This window comes from Pygoscelis adeliae, unplaced genomic scaffold, assembly GCF_000699105.1.
Source record: "Pygoscelis adeliae isolate BGI_AS28 unplaced genomic scaffold, ASM69910v1 Scaffold106, whole genome shotgun sequence".
NCBI lineage: Eukaryota > Metazoa > Chordata > Aves > Sphenisciformes > Spheniscidae > Pygoscelis > Pygoscelis adeliae.
The window spans coordinates 1,791,522-1,806,650 of NW_008824939.1; positions in this window are offsets into that span (position 1 = coordinate 1,791,522).

Consider the following 15,129-nt stretch of genomic DNA (forward strand, 5'->3'; position numbering starts at 1 on the left):
GCAAGGCCGGGGGCCCCCCGCCAGCCACCCCTCCCTCTGCCCGCACTTCCCCAGCCCCGGCTCGGCGGGGGATGGCAGGGAGCCAGCTACCCCGGCCCACAGCTGCCGGGGACTCCCCTTGCATAAGAGGGATTCCCCGGGGGGCTGTTAGACGGGCTTTACAGCCTCTTTATGCTGGCAGGGAAGGCATAAAGTGGCCACACAGCACAAATTGGGCCCTCCCTCTCATACACCGGTTATGCTGTCTCGCAAGCGGGTCCTTCTCCGTCTGTCTCCCGCGTGGCCGGCCCGCCGTGGTGCCCGGGGCACATGGGCACCCTGCTCCCTCCACACCACGTCTCCCCGCCCACCTCCCTGTTACCGCAGCTGTGGAAAGGGGAGTGAGGGCTTCCCACGAGACAGATCTACGTTCCTGGTTTCACACCTGATGGGACTATCAGAGCACTTTTACCTTCTCTTCTAACAGGGAAGAAGCCATGCTGTCCGGATGCTGTTCCTGGGCTCTGGCTTAGGGTCCTCCAGGAGTGATTTCACTTCCTCTCTTCCTGGTCTTGCTGAGGAGTTAAGGATGGCTTGGGAGGGTTGTTTGTCTGTCCTGGATGTGGAAAGGACCAATTAAATTTTCTTAGTAAAAAAGGAAGATGCAGTGGGAGTATGGGCTCTGGAGGAGGCAGAGGAGACCAGTCCCAGAGGATTAGCATCTGGAGGAGCGGGAATGGGCTGGTTTCCTGGCTGTTTCCCTTTTCAGTAATATAGTAGGCCTAAATAAAACTCAGAAGTAGTTGCCAGCAGAAGCTGCTGTGAGCTGTCAGCCAGTCCATAGCCTACTGGGTAATGGAAGAGGAAAAGAAAGGACCGGAAGGCCTGTCTGATTGATGTGGTCCATGAAGTGATTCAGTCAACCCGAAATGATTTTCACCAGCTGAAGACTCTTTTGGGAGGCCTGAGCCCCCCAGGTGACAAAGCTGTGCCTAGAGATTGGAAATAAAAGGACAGAGCAAAACGGCTAGACAAACTTCTGCTTATTAAGGTTATGGAAGGTGTTCCTAGCTCGCTTGGCCAGCTAGGGATAACGCTAGCACTGCTGCACGAGGAGAGCACTGCTAGTGAAATAACAAGGTGTCCTGAAGCAAGGAGCTGGTTCTAGAGCAGATACAGCTTATACTAGCAAAACGGCTTTTGCTTCCCATTATATCCCAACTAAAACAAAACATATGCGTGAAAACACAGTTTAACTGGATATTGGGATAGAGAGAGCTATTTTTAGAACTTGCAACATAGCTATAGCAACAGAAGTCTATAGAAATCCCTTTTAGACAGCCGCCCAGAGCAGGCAGCAGATGAGAAAGCCCACCGCCACATCTGCTGTGGCCCAGTCTGCAGCGTGCTCTTCTGACACCTTTTCCCTGCCCTCAGCATCGGGTGGCTACAAGCAATGGGCCCATAGCCTGAGTCAGCCCATTACCTGTGCAGATAGCCACCCATCGTCCCTTCTGCAAGAGCTCGTGGGTATTAAGTGGCAGCTTTGGCATTAATGCAAGCAGACAACTGTTCCAAATGCAGGTAACACGCACATTGGTAGCCTCTGGTGTTCACTAATTTGACCAAACTATACGTGTTACACTCAGTAGTCTCTGATGCTGAAATCTGCAACACAGCGTATTGCCTCTGCCAGCGTTGCCAGCACCAAGCACCAAAAATAAGAAGTCATGGTCCCAAGGTCATGAAGTTGGTTTAAAAATCATATAGTTAAACATTAAAATGATTCTTTCTGTCTTTGCTATTTTATACATCTGGATTCCTTTTCCCATTTTGTTTGCAAAACCATGGCACTATGCACTTTTCTCTCAAGTGAAAGATGAGTTTCTTGCAGAACTACAGAGCTCCATGACTTGTAGTTGTAGGAAAACAATGGCAACTGTCATAAGGCATTATTAGATGAGCACCAGTGCTTTTGAAATTTTCTGATCAGTGAAGAATATATTTATCAATCTTAGTATTGCATTAACCTCAGTATTTTCGTTTTATATACCTACATTTTTCTTCCCTGCAGGCTTCTCATGCCACATTAAAATAGCCTGAGTTGAAACAGTAGCCATGCAGTATATGTTTGTATGGGTCGACATTCATCTATGTGCAGAAGGTCAGCATAAGGCTTACACACCATATTAAGTCCTTATTCTGAGGTCTGAATTAGGCTGAAGTGAAGGCCTTGTTCAGCTCATCTGTACATGGATGAATTCCACTCTTTGTTTAAAATACCACCAAACAGTCCTGAGCCTTTTGAATGGGAAATTCTCAGACTTTCAAACTGGGAATGTTACTTTGAGCCTATTTCTACATCTAGGTGAAACGTTCACAATGAAATTCAAAACCACATGAAACTTGCCTGGTTTCGGGTATTGTTACAAACTCCAAACTCAGACCAGGCTCCTTGAAAGGTTCACAGACCTTTTCAGCAAATCTAGATTAATAACATTTAAACCATTTGAATTGTGAAAAAAAACAAAACAAAACAAAACAATAGAAAAAAAATCCCAGAAAACAAAGAACAAGAACATCTAACTACGCTACTGCATCAGTTCTCCCAGGGATGCTGATGTGATGCATGCAGACTTTGTAGTTACTACTTAGTATATCTAGTAATGGTTTTTAAGAGCTATAATGAAAACAACGGTGTTCTGTGAAAAGTTTTTAGTGCCTTTACATTAATTACATGGATTTCATTTGTAAATCAGAGCAAGTTTCCAAGTGGCAGATAATGCCAGAGTTATTTAATGCTGACAGTTGGCAGCATCTGTGTTCCCCTCATGTGCTGGCAGTACAGACCTTCAGGGCAGGGCCTCCTGCCTGCCTTCCTCCTTCTGTCCTGAGGAATCCCTTCAGTGTCCCACTCTCAGACCTTACGCAGGGCAACCGCAGCTATAACTCCCTATTAGGATGTGCTGCAATAAACGGCCTGCAAGTGCTCTTTTTTGGAGTTGTGGTCATTGGTGAACACACAGCTATTTTCTTCCTTTGTTAGGAGCACAACCTGTTTAAGCGCTCCAGCAACTCAAATCAGATATTTATACCACCTGGACCCCCACTGAGCTGCTGAGGTGGCTCCAGATCCATGTGCTGGGACATTTCCAGAATGTGTGTGTCAGGACAGACCTTCACAGGCCTCCCTCATCAGGTGGGAAATGCTACCTCTTCTGCCTCTGACTGGAGTGGTCAGTCACAGAAACCTCGGTCTCTTTAGCTAAGGGTTCACTTACTGGCTTTTAGGACCGCCTTTTTGTGTGTCAGCACGAGTGCAATGGCTGCCTCAGCTTGCTGGAGCTGAGACTCCAAGAGGCAATGACACCTGTGTGGGCCTTAAAGTATTGATTAATATAGATGAGAAGTAATTGTCTCTTCCCTGCACACAGGCAACTAACGTTCAGTTGAATTAGTGCCCTAAATAAGCCCCATAGCAAACAATGGGACAATGGTCAAACGCAGAGGAGGAATGCATTCCAAATATTAATGTTACATTTTGCTTCCACTTCTTCCCAGGAGATTGCAAGGGATGAAATCCTCCCTTCTAGCTGTACCGCTGTTCTGCACAGTTTGACTGAAGCTTCAAACATGTCCAAGCCCTAGGTCAGTGACTAAGCCAGGAACACATAATGTCTTCCTGGACTCCTTTAGCACACAGCATGCTGGCTTAGGTACTGGGCAGTACCTAATATCACAAAACATCACTTGACCATAGGCCACAGTTAATTTAATTCCTGACTGTGTCAGAAAGAAAAACTTTATATAGAATACATCTGTCCATAGAGGCACTTCTTGCATCTTTGCTGTGCTGGTGTAAAAACTGATAACTTTTACAACTTGTAACCTCTTTGGGTTAGATCAGAATCTCCAGAGAGTTTTGAAGATATAGCGTTTCCAATATTTTTGTTCTCTTGTTTGTTAGTTTCCATTTCTGTGGAATGGGGACTGGGTCACCTTGATTTCAGCGAAATTTCTAGCCAAACCCTTTATTGGTCATTCTCTACAGTCTTGCTGAATATTTGATGCTGTTGGCGTCACAAAACTATTGGTCTCTGAAGTCACTTCCATTTTCCATTTTAGTCCTAGAGGAGAAATTGTTCACAATATCCAACAAAAATATTCATTTAGCAAGTGCCCTGTATAACAGAACAATATATAGATGTTTGTCACATAAACATCTGACAAGACCTATGCCTTCTGGCATTTCTTGAATTTTGAGTGCTTAATATTTTTACTTTGGTAGCAAATGCATTTTTAATACAATTTCTCCATTTTTTAAAAAGCAAACTTTAACACAGAAAGTCCCTTTTGGGGAACTGTAGGAAGGACTTGAATGTTTTCAGGGTTTTTGTTCTCCATCTTATTTTCTTTTTCACTGTGTTGTTCATTAACTGGGTAAGAACCACACTAATCCCTGTCATTTGCCTTAACAAATACATTAATAACTTGTTCTCCTCATTTAAAATAACCTCCTCATTTGAATTAGAGGAAGATGAGGTGCCCACATTAGGCCAGTAGGATTCAGAGACATTTGACAGTGACAATGGAATACTAAGGCACAGGTATGACAGTTACAAACACATTATTTCTCTTTTCCCTGTCTCTAACTCCTTTTTTCCCTTACAAGTACTATCTCTGCCTTGGTGCCAGCATCTTTCCCATTCCCTCCCTGATTCCATGCCTCAATCGCAATCCTTCCCATTCACTCCCCTATCTAGTACCAGTCTTACTCATAAGTCCTTGTCCTAAACCATCGTCACATTTTATGACCTTTGACTTGTTCCTTTTTCCTGTGCCCGAATGCATTTTCCTTTGGGTTTTTTTCCCCTTCCTTGATGGTATCCCTTTTCTGCATTCCGGTCAAGCTGCTTCTTATTCCACGTTGTCTAGTGATTTGCAGGAAGAAGGCCGAGAACATCTGACAGACGCCTTTATTCTCTGTGTTTAGCACCACTGGCAACTGAAAAAAGAAATCTGAGACCAAGTCCTGATCAGATCTGCAAGCCCCAGGAAAGAATACATACACTGCAGACAGAATCTTTGAAGAAGCTGGTAAATGAAATATGCAAACAATTTTATGGAGGATCAGATTTCTCCAGACTGAGGAAGACCTTCATAGGCCGGTACAAGAGGAATATCCCTTCCCAAGCTCTGAGTCCCACTACAAGCCAGTAGTCAACAAAATATTTCAAAAATTTCTTAACATGAGCAAAACAGATTTTCCCTCAGTGCATTCTGAGAAACAGCTGACCATATTTGCTGAAAGTTTTGAAAAAACAGCCCAAGGCAGATATTTGGCATGAAAATTGCTGCCCAGTGGTTTATGTTTGACAAAGTTACAAGCAACTGGAAAAAGGTTCTAACAATGAAACCTTGACTCTAAGTATCCTACCGGAAGAGCCTACAATTAATGATTACCAATAACAAAAATGTATTTAATACTTAATTTAGTCAGTGCCTAGAAAGAAAAAATCACTTTATTTTGGAGGGGGAGTGGAATGGTGAAAATTAAACAATAGTACGCTTACAAAATTGCAATTTTTTCCCAGGTGCTTTTCCCAAGCACTTTATATGCTCTTCTCAGAAACATTTTGTATCTCATCTCCAAATGCCATTATAAAATGTCTCATTTACCCTACAAATGAATGGAATTAGCTTTGGAATCAAAGGAAAGAAAAACATTTATCAGAACACTGGAATTGCTCAAAATCACACATATGCACAGAAAAAAGTTTATCTAATAGATTACATGCTATAGGATCTGCATGTCTGATAACATACCCATAGGGCTTTATTTGCTGTTGCTTTAGGAGCAAACTTTTACCTGCTTTCTCTCTTTTGAGATGACTGCACAGATAGTTAGATTGATAATGGTGTTTCATGACTTAAATACACCCACATCAACACTAAAGACAATGTTTAAAACAATAAGAGTCATAAACATTGTCTTAATTTTTATTTAAAATATATTTGCTCTAAGTAACACTCCTACACCATGTTATTGACCTTCACGGAATAAAATTCCTTTTCTAGTAAAATTAAGACAATGTTTATGACTCTTATTGTTTTAAACATTGTCTTTAGTGTTGATGTGGGTGTATTTAAGTCATGAAACAACATTATCAATCTATCTATCTGTGCAGTCATCTCTAAAGCTTTTCATTCTCTAAAGCTTTTCAAACAACTGAAACATTTTTAACTATTCTTGCTAGGGATTCATCTTTAGGAGTGTCATGTTTATGAGCCTTAATCAAATATCCAAAATAAAATACCTTTCCAACATGCAAAAGCACCAGCATATCAGACAAGTATACCTTACATTTTTGAAGAAGAAAAAGAAAAAACTATTCAGACTTCAAACATCTCTATTCAGATAATCTGAACAACACAGCTGTTCTACATATGACATTCTTCCATTGCAAGAAATGTATTGTCTCGCTTAGGAGACAAAGTTAATAAAGTGATTTAATACAGTTGGGTTTGGTGCTATTAATGAGAGCATCCTTCCCCACTGCCTGTAATGTAATAACTAAATCTTGCTAACTTGTACTTTCTTCTTTTAACTTCCTTAGAAAGCTCAAATTTGCTAAATGCACAGCATTGGCTGCAATCAACAATGTACTTAAGTATGTGCTTAATTTTGTGCACATGAGTAATCACATTACAGTAAATGGAACTTGAATGCTCAAAGTTAAGCACACACTTAAGTGCTTTGCTGGATCAGGGCCAGAGCATGACAACTTGCAGGTCATCCTTACTGCACGGTAAGAGATCACAAACCTTAAATATCTTGTAGAAACCTTCTCCCCACTCCAAATCAACAGTACCAAAGGCAAGGACAAGAATACGGTAATAAGTAGCCACTGCATTCTCTTCTGTTACAAGTCACTAAACTGGCAGCAGTACTTACGATATAGCAAATTACCAATACAATAAATTCTCTTAATAAGTATCCATAAAATTACAATTTGTTTTAAAGATCATCGTTTGTAATTCTATTCTCATAAGACCATTAGACACATGGGTCTTTTTAATTTTAAAAGACCTGCTAATAGTTCTCACAAAAGAATTCATTCAAGACCTTGACCTTAAATTGATACAATTGCACAACTTAATCAGAATTAAACATGAGTCAAAGTACCGTACAATATTATCATGGGGGTCAACATAGCCCTTCAGCAGCCATGCAGAGGATGCCATTAGTACCACATCCTTGGGTATCTAGGATTCTGATTCTGGGGATCTAATACTCTGAATTAAATGTTTTTATTAAATGTATTCTGCCAGTTATTATGCCGAAGAGGCAGGGAGGGGGATTGTTGATGACATTTCTTCTTTCCATGCAACTGAAAGGACAGAAAAATAGTCTAAGAATCTTTTCAATTCAGTCGCAGCTTTTCAATCTAAAATGAAACTTTATACCCACTGTGCTACACACTTCATTATTTAATTTTCTGGCTAAATGGACATGGTTCAGCACTCCTCCAGGACCCATTTCTCTCTTCAATAATACAGAATTAATGTTTTTTTAGGATCAGAAGCTACATTTTAGATCTAAATTTGCCTGACTGTTGACAGTATTCAGATATAGGGAGCTTCTGTGTTTTTCCAACACATAAGTTTCTTCACAAAAATTAGCAGGGTGAAACAGCAAGTAAGGACACACTGCCAAGTCTGGTTTTCTACCTATCTACAAAGTAGTTTTCACACTTTCCATGACTGTGAATGTCCTTCTTCCTCTATCTTTTCTTTTTAATTTTAATTAGGAATAACTGAAAAATCCTTCTCTATACTGAGAGTGTTTGTGTTGGGGGAGGGGGATGTCGAGGAACCAAAAGCACATTCCAAGCCAATCCTGATTTCATTTACAGGGATAAAAATCTGGAATTAATCCATTGAGTTTAACAGACATGTTCTGGGCTTACATAGATGAGATCTTACATTTATAAGTGAAATCAGTGTTTTCCCCTCTGACATTCACATGGCTTAAACCAGAAACATTTCCTGAATAAAAAAAAGGCCAAATCATCCAGTTGGGAAGACTGGCATAATTCCATTGAAGTCAACGGAGCTGTAGTAATTTACATTAGCTGATGATCCAGATGAGAGTATGTAAAAGTTTTCAGAGCAGGCTTCTTTCATTTAAAACTGCATTATGTTAGGTGCACTGTTGATGCTCAGAATTAATGTGCAAGTTGTTAATCTCGCTAGACCTGGATTTAAAATTAGACAATGCAATAATTAGTTTGGCACTATCATTCTGCTACCTAGAGGGTAATAATGTAGGTCATAAAATACCAGTGATCAGCACAACTTTTCATACAAAACAAAGAATCTGTATTGGGAGGGAGGAGAGGAAGGAGGAGAGAAATTCAGAAAATGGTTGTTATCAGAGACCGAACTGGGCTGTGAGGTGCTGTACCACCTCACAAGATACTGTGTTGCATATGTCTACTTATGTTTCTCAGCTCCCAAGTGTGCAGATGATTCTGTAGCGTATAATTGACTCAAAGACTCAAGGCTCCCTTTCTGGACTATTTTTATGTTGGACGTTCATTATTTTTCGTGTCTTTATTATTAAAAAATTAGGAAAATGATTTATTTTATATTCTCCTTTTTTTGCTTTTGCTTGAAATATAAGCATTATGCAGAGTAAACAGTTTACAAACATACAGAAGTGCAATGCTATAGCATATGTATCTTGATTTGTTTTCTTGACAAATGACTACTGGCAACATCAATAATTCAAAGGGAGAAACAATGAAAATATAGAGGAATTGCATTTGTATACTTCCTTCTGTCCTGTCAGTCATTCTTGCTAGGCTTTTATATAAACATAAAAAAAATTAGGAAATCATCAAGTCTGAAAGCTAGTCTTGATGAACACTTGCTTACATTTTGTACTATTTAAATGGTCGGGATGCTTAAACATACACATTTTGAGGGTATCTCATACATACATCTCTCTATTAAGAAAAAAATATTGTATTAAGAAAAAAATATTGTATTAGCTTTTATACAATCAGGCTGTGTTTGTGTAAGATACACAGCAGAGTTCAGTGAAGATGAGAACATATATACAGGTGTGCATATGTCTAAAGTATCTCTATGCCTCTTGTACGTATACTACTAGAAAGTGCACATTCGATGTTATAGATGCATATATTCATAAATCATTTAAAGTTGTGCTTTTCATGTGATGTGAGGCACGGATACAAACTTGCTAATGATAATTATAGAACTGATGCTGATTTAGTCATTTCAAGAAAGCCATGGAGGCATAATTAGTGTCTGAATGGCCTCAATATTGCATTATTAGGAGGCTAGGGTGAAACTTGAAATGAGAACATCAAGGCTGATAAAAGAAAAGAAAACATGAAATACATACATAATTCATTCTGAGATATTATAAAGGTTTATAACCAGAAACAATAATTTGCAGAAAGCATCTCATGTACTGGAGCCAACTGCAATAATTTGGTCAACCTGTTTAAGATCAAATAGTATTCTTAGCTATTCTCAGTGGTATCTTTCTAATAAAGTCGCAGCAAACAGACACTGTTTGCTTCTGGTCACTTTTAAAGAATGTTCAGTTTATCAGTGGGGACTTTAATCTCAAGCTTCATAGAGTACAAAAAGAACATTGATCCTACTGTTTTGTCCTCTAGGCCATAAAGCATGCACATTTTTACATTCATTTGTCATAAAACAAAAAATACATTTTGCCCTTTGAAAATACCAAATGCCAGCTTTTAAACAAAATAATTTTCCATCATATTTTTCCCTTTCTTTTAACCTTTCCATCATTCCCCCCCCCCCCCCTCCTTTTTTCCCCCCCTACTTTCTTTTTTAGGAAAGGATGCAACATTCCTCCAGTCCCAACAGAACCTCTGCTTTGATTAAATAAATATTTCTCTAGTCTTCCGGTAACATTTTCACGTTAGGACAATCTGTAACGCTCTTAGTTAAAGTACAGATGAAAAAGTCTGTGAAAGAAAACTAGTACGTAAAGGCAAAATTGGGCAAATACTGTGATAGTCCCGTGACAGTCCTTTCATAAGTAATTTGAGGTAGAAGCAGGGTTTGGGTTTTTTAATACATTTATTCGGATTAGATCAGCTAACCCTATGCAATAAATAGCATTGTTTTGTCTTGACACTAAACTTGTTCTGCAGAAGATTTGTGAAATCTTAACCCCATTCCTTTCCTTTTCCCTTTTTTTTACCCTTCCCCCCCTCCCCCCCCCCCCCCTTCCTTTTATCCCAGACTAATTTCCTCTCTCTGTTAATGCCTTTCTTCCATTTTAAGTACTAGTAAGAACTTTGCAGAATTCCTTGTTTTGGACCCTTGCCAGACTAGCCACTGTTTAACGATTTGACATGGTAGTTTGCATGAATCAGAATTCTTCACAATCCTCTTTCTACTTTTCCCTCTAGATAGGTTACAGAACATACAAATAACACCTTTTTACCCAAGTTAGGCAAAGGAATGTGTGATATCATCTGGGTTAGACCAGGTCTACAGATCCAAGAAGTCGGACAAAACCCATCCTTTGTGTATCATTTACTTCAAATTTATCTTCTGTCCTTCATTTAAGTAAATTTAACATGCAAGAAAATCTTGGAATTTCATAATATTTTACATACAAAAATAAATTAATTTGTTATTTTTCTGTACTTCTTATTTGAAAATATTTTTTTTTCACTTGCTTTGCAATGATCTAAAGTTGCCACTATCAGAAATGTGTTCAAGGGTCTATATCCAGTTCCCCACAAAGAATGCAGAGGTCTTGCCTTCTCCAGATCTGGAGAGCCAGTTATTGCATATGGTGAGTGGCTCCTGCTCCCAAGCCCTGCTCAGCCTTTAGTCCAGGCCAGTGTAACTCTTTCCTCCGTCACAGATTTTTTATTTCCTTAAAATATGTGGAGTTTTTTTCCAATTTTTCTGTGATGGAGCCATGAACAAACAATGACATTTTCTTCACCAAAACTGTAGAAAAGTCTTGAATTCTGCTTTTGCTTGCCAGTATCTGAAAGAACCCTGCTGGTTAAAAACCTCATTAAAGGTTATGCAAGGAAGATATGCATATCCTGTGTCTTCTCTCAAAACATAAAATGTCTTCATGAAGAAAAAAGTCAAGGATGCAATGTTACTAAATGGTCTGTGGCTTGAATTTTAGTGAGGGAGATGCATACACTAGTACAAATTTATAACAGCCTTTCATGTTCCATGGTTGCTAAGGTTTAAATAATGTCTTTATTTTGTCTTTAATTTTCACTTAAATTAAGTAAAACAGAAATTTTTAAGTCCTGTATCAGCTTGCAAAAACTAGCTTTGGAGAAGACTATTGACAGGATAACATTCACAAACTTGAAACCACTGGGGTAGATCCCAAATGAGTAGACAAGAATGTTCATTCTCTCAACTCATCTTTTTACGAATAGCATAGCTCATTTCATCACAGCCTCCTGTGCCTCATTGAGTTTGTTTTGAATGTCTGAAGTTTATACAGGATAAAAGAATATTACAACCATGAGCGATAAAGATGATTGAGAAAGAGCAGGTTGTGGCAGACAGGACTTGATCCTGAAAAAAAACGGAACTCCTTACTTCTCATTGTTTTTAGCAGTTATTATACATTCAGCACTAGAGAGAATCCAGCTTCTGCTTCTCTTTTTTTCCCCTGCATTTTACTAGTAGCCTTTAACTTTACAGGAGGCACAATTAACCACAGGAGCAAGTGCAAGGAAGGGCTAAGTGTGTGACTATATCTAAAAATCAGCTAGCTAGATAACTAGCTGGTTATCTAGTAGTTAAGGCATTCACTTTCCTTTTCATAACTTTTGACACATTTATATTTACAATATTATAAATATTTGGTATAATCTTGCCAACATTTGTAGTAATTTTTGCAATCTAAAATAGTGAATGCTGCAATGTAACATGCTTTAAAAGATACCCGCTGGATTGTATTTTTAAAAAAATTCTGAGAAAAAAAGCTACACCCTAAAACTGGAGGTAGAGTGAGGTCTCTTTCATAACCTTGGGTTTGATAATATTTTTCGACTATGAAAATATTTTACTATTTCATCATCCATCATATTTCCAGTAAGTTAAACTACACTCTGCAAGCTCCAACGCAAGAATGATGGTCTTTGATGCAACCCAGCCAAATATGCTTCCCTCAGGTAAGACTGGAACCAGTGGGAACATCTGGAGAAATGAAGACTTACCCTGTATAGCAGAGGATCATGTTAGGGAACATATAAACAAATTGGACATACATAAGTCCATAGGACTTGATGGAATGTCCCCATGAGTGCTGAAGGAGCTGGCTGATGTCATTGTGAGGCCACTCTTGATTATCTTAGAAAGGTCATGATGATCGGGGAGGTTCCTGAGGATTAGAAGAAAGCAAATGTCATATCTTCAAGAAGGAGGATTTGGGGAACTACAAGGCAGTCAGCCTCACCTTGATCCCCGGGAAAATGATAGAGCAAATAATCCCAGAAACCATTTCCAGACACATTAAGAACAAGAAGGTGATTCAGAGTAAACAGAATGTATCCAGAAACCATTTCCAGACACATTAAGAATGAGGTGATTTGGAGTAAACAGAATGTATTTGCAAAGGAGATATCATGCCTGACAAACTTGATAGCATTCTATGATGAAATGACTAGCTCAGTGGATGACGGAAGAGCAATAAATTTTGTTTATCTTGACTTTAGGATGATGAAACAGAGTGCACCCTCAGCAAGTTTGCAGAGGATAAAAAACTGGGAGGAACTGCTGATAAACCAGATGATTGTGCTGCCGTTCAGAGGGACCTCAACAGACTGGAGAAATGGACCAACAGGAACCCCATGAAGTTCAATAAAGGGAAATGCAAAGTTCTGCATCTGGGGAGATATAGTTCCATGCACCAGTACATGCTAGGGGCCAATCAGCTGGAAAATAGGTCTGCAGAAAAGGACTTGGGGACCCAGGTGGACAACAAGTTGAAGATGCGCCAGCAATGTGCCCTCATGGCAAAGAACACCAACAGCATCCCAGGCTGCATTAGGAAGAGTGTTGCCAGCATGTTGAGAGAGGTGATCCTTCACCTCTACTCAGCCCTGGTGAGAAACATCTGGAGTGCTGGGTCAATTCCTGGTCTTCCCAGTACAGGAAAGATATGGGCTTACTGAAGCTAGTCCAACCAATCGGCTTCAAGAAGGTGATTAAGGTGCTGGAGCATCATTAATATGAGGAGAGGCTGAGAGAGCTGGGGGTGTTCAGCCTGGAGAAAAGAATGCTCAGGGGGGTCTTATCAGTCTGTATAAATACCTTAAGGGGGGGCAAAAAGAAGATGGAGCCAGCGGTATTTGGTGGAAGGACAAGAGGCAGTGGGCACAAACTGAAATACAGGAAATTTCATTTAAACATAAAACCTCACTTTTTTACTGTGAGAGTAGTCAAACACTGAAGCAGGTTGTACAGAGAGGCTGTGGAGTCTCCATCCTTGGAGATACTCAAAACCCAGCTTGATATGGCCCTTAGCAACCGGCTCCAGCTAACTGTCCTTTGAGCAAAGGGGTTGGACTAGATAATCTCCAGAGGTGCCTTCCAACCTCAGCCAGTCTGTAAATTTGTCCAGAAATTACCAAATCTTCCCTAATTACCATTTAAGATTCGTTACAGTCAAAATTCAGTAGATACCAGATTGGTTGAGAATGGGTAATGAATATCCAGGTTTTTTAACTCCTTGACATGCAGTGTAACTTTCTCTGTATTCAAGAGCAGCTAGCAATGCAGTTGTTGTGATGCTATTACCACTAATTATTATTTCTGTATTATTATTATTACTGTCATCTTAATTGCTGCTGAGATTCTATGGCTTGTCTCTTCAGTCTCACCAACTGCCTAGAACAAATGTTGCATGTTTTGGGATAACAATAGCATTCCATCATGTGTATCCTATATTTCACGTCAAAAGACATGACATCGAGTACTCATATACATGCATATAGGCATAATATGGTGGGTGTTTTCCCAAGAGGATCTTACAAGGAAAGATCTTTCACAGCACTGTGTTTTGAAGGCTCAACTTACAAACCTGTTTCTGCTTGGCAACTCTCTCTGGTTGAAATTGTGTTATTACCTCGTGAGTGGCACAATGCCACTCTAGCAGATGGGCATCAGCATAGGCGTGCCAGAGAACTAGTACGTGCGTTGAGTTTGAGTATTAGGGCCCAGATACCTATCCAGGTATGAGTGCCTATAAATTTGCATCCTGGTTGAAGGGAGTATGTAATTGCAACTTCAGCTCAGTTTGGCATTACTTTTGACATTCTCAAAATACTTCTGATATTACTGAAGAATACAACTTTGTTTGTTTGTTTGTTTTCTTGGCAAATAAGGGCTGTGATTAGCAAGGGTACGTGGGTGAGGGAGAATGTATTACATCCTTCCACTCTCCCAATATTCCCTTGGGGAGGCATACAGGGATGTACACAAGTACGACTGCAGCCAGAGTGAATTTTCTTATTTAATATAATAGCTCAACTGAGTGTGGAAGGCAGATTCATGACCTTTCAAGCTGCGGAAGTGTGCATATACTGCAATTTCTTCTGAATAAGATTGCTAATGTTTCAAAGTGCTGTAAGGGTCTTTACTTCTCCCTTGCAATTTTATTGACATTTTTCTTCTAGTTTTCATTTGTGCTATAGTCTAAATTTTACACTAAATCATTTAAGTTTGCTCTGGAGAGGCTGCAATGCTGCTCCCAGGCACACTGCCATGATTGAATCCACAAGTGAACACTTTGTATATTCTTAAAAACCTTATATCCTAGTACAGAACATGTAACAGAGCTCTCAGCCAGTGCACTGCAGTTAAATGCATTTGCCTGCGGGTATGAAATCAAAATAGTTTTTTGTATTAGGATGCAGCTATGGATAAAATCACGTAATAGATACAACTCTTTGTTTTGAAGCATAACACATACATTTTTTTCCAATAATTTGTGTGTGGGTAGGTGGAAGGAATATGTACATGCAGAAAATTTAATGTTTGCTCACATGATATGCTCAGATTTCAGAACCAACTAATCTGCTGTATCTT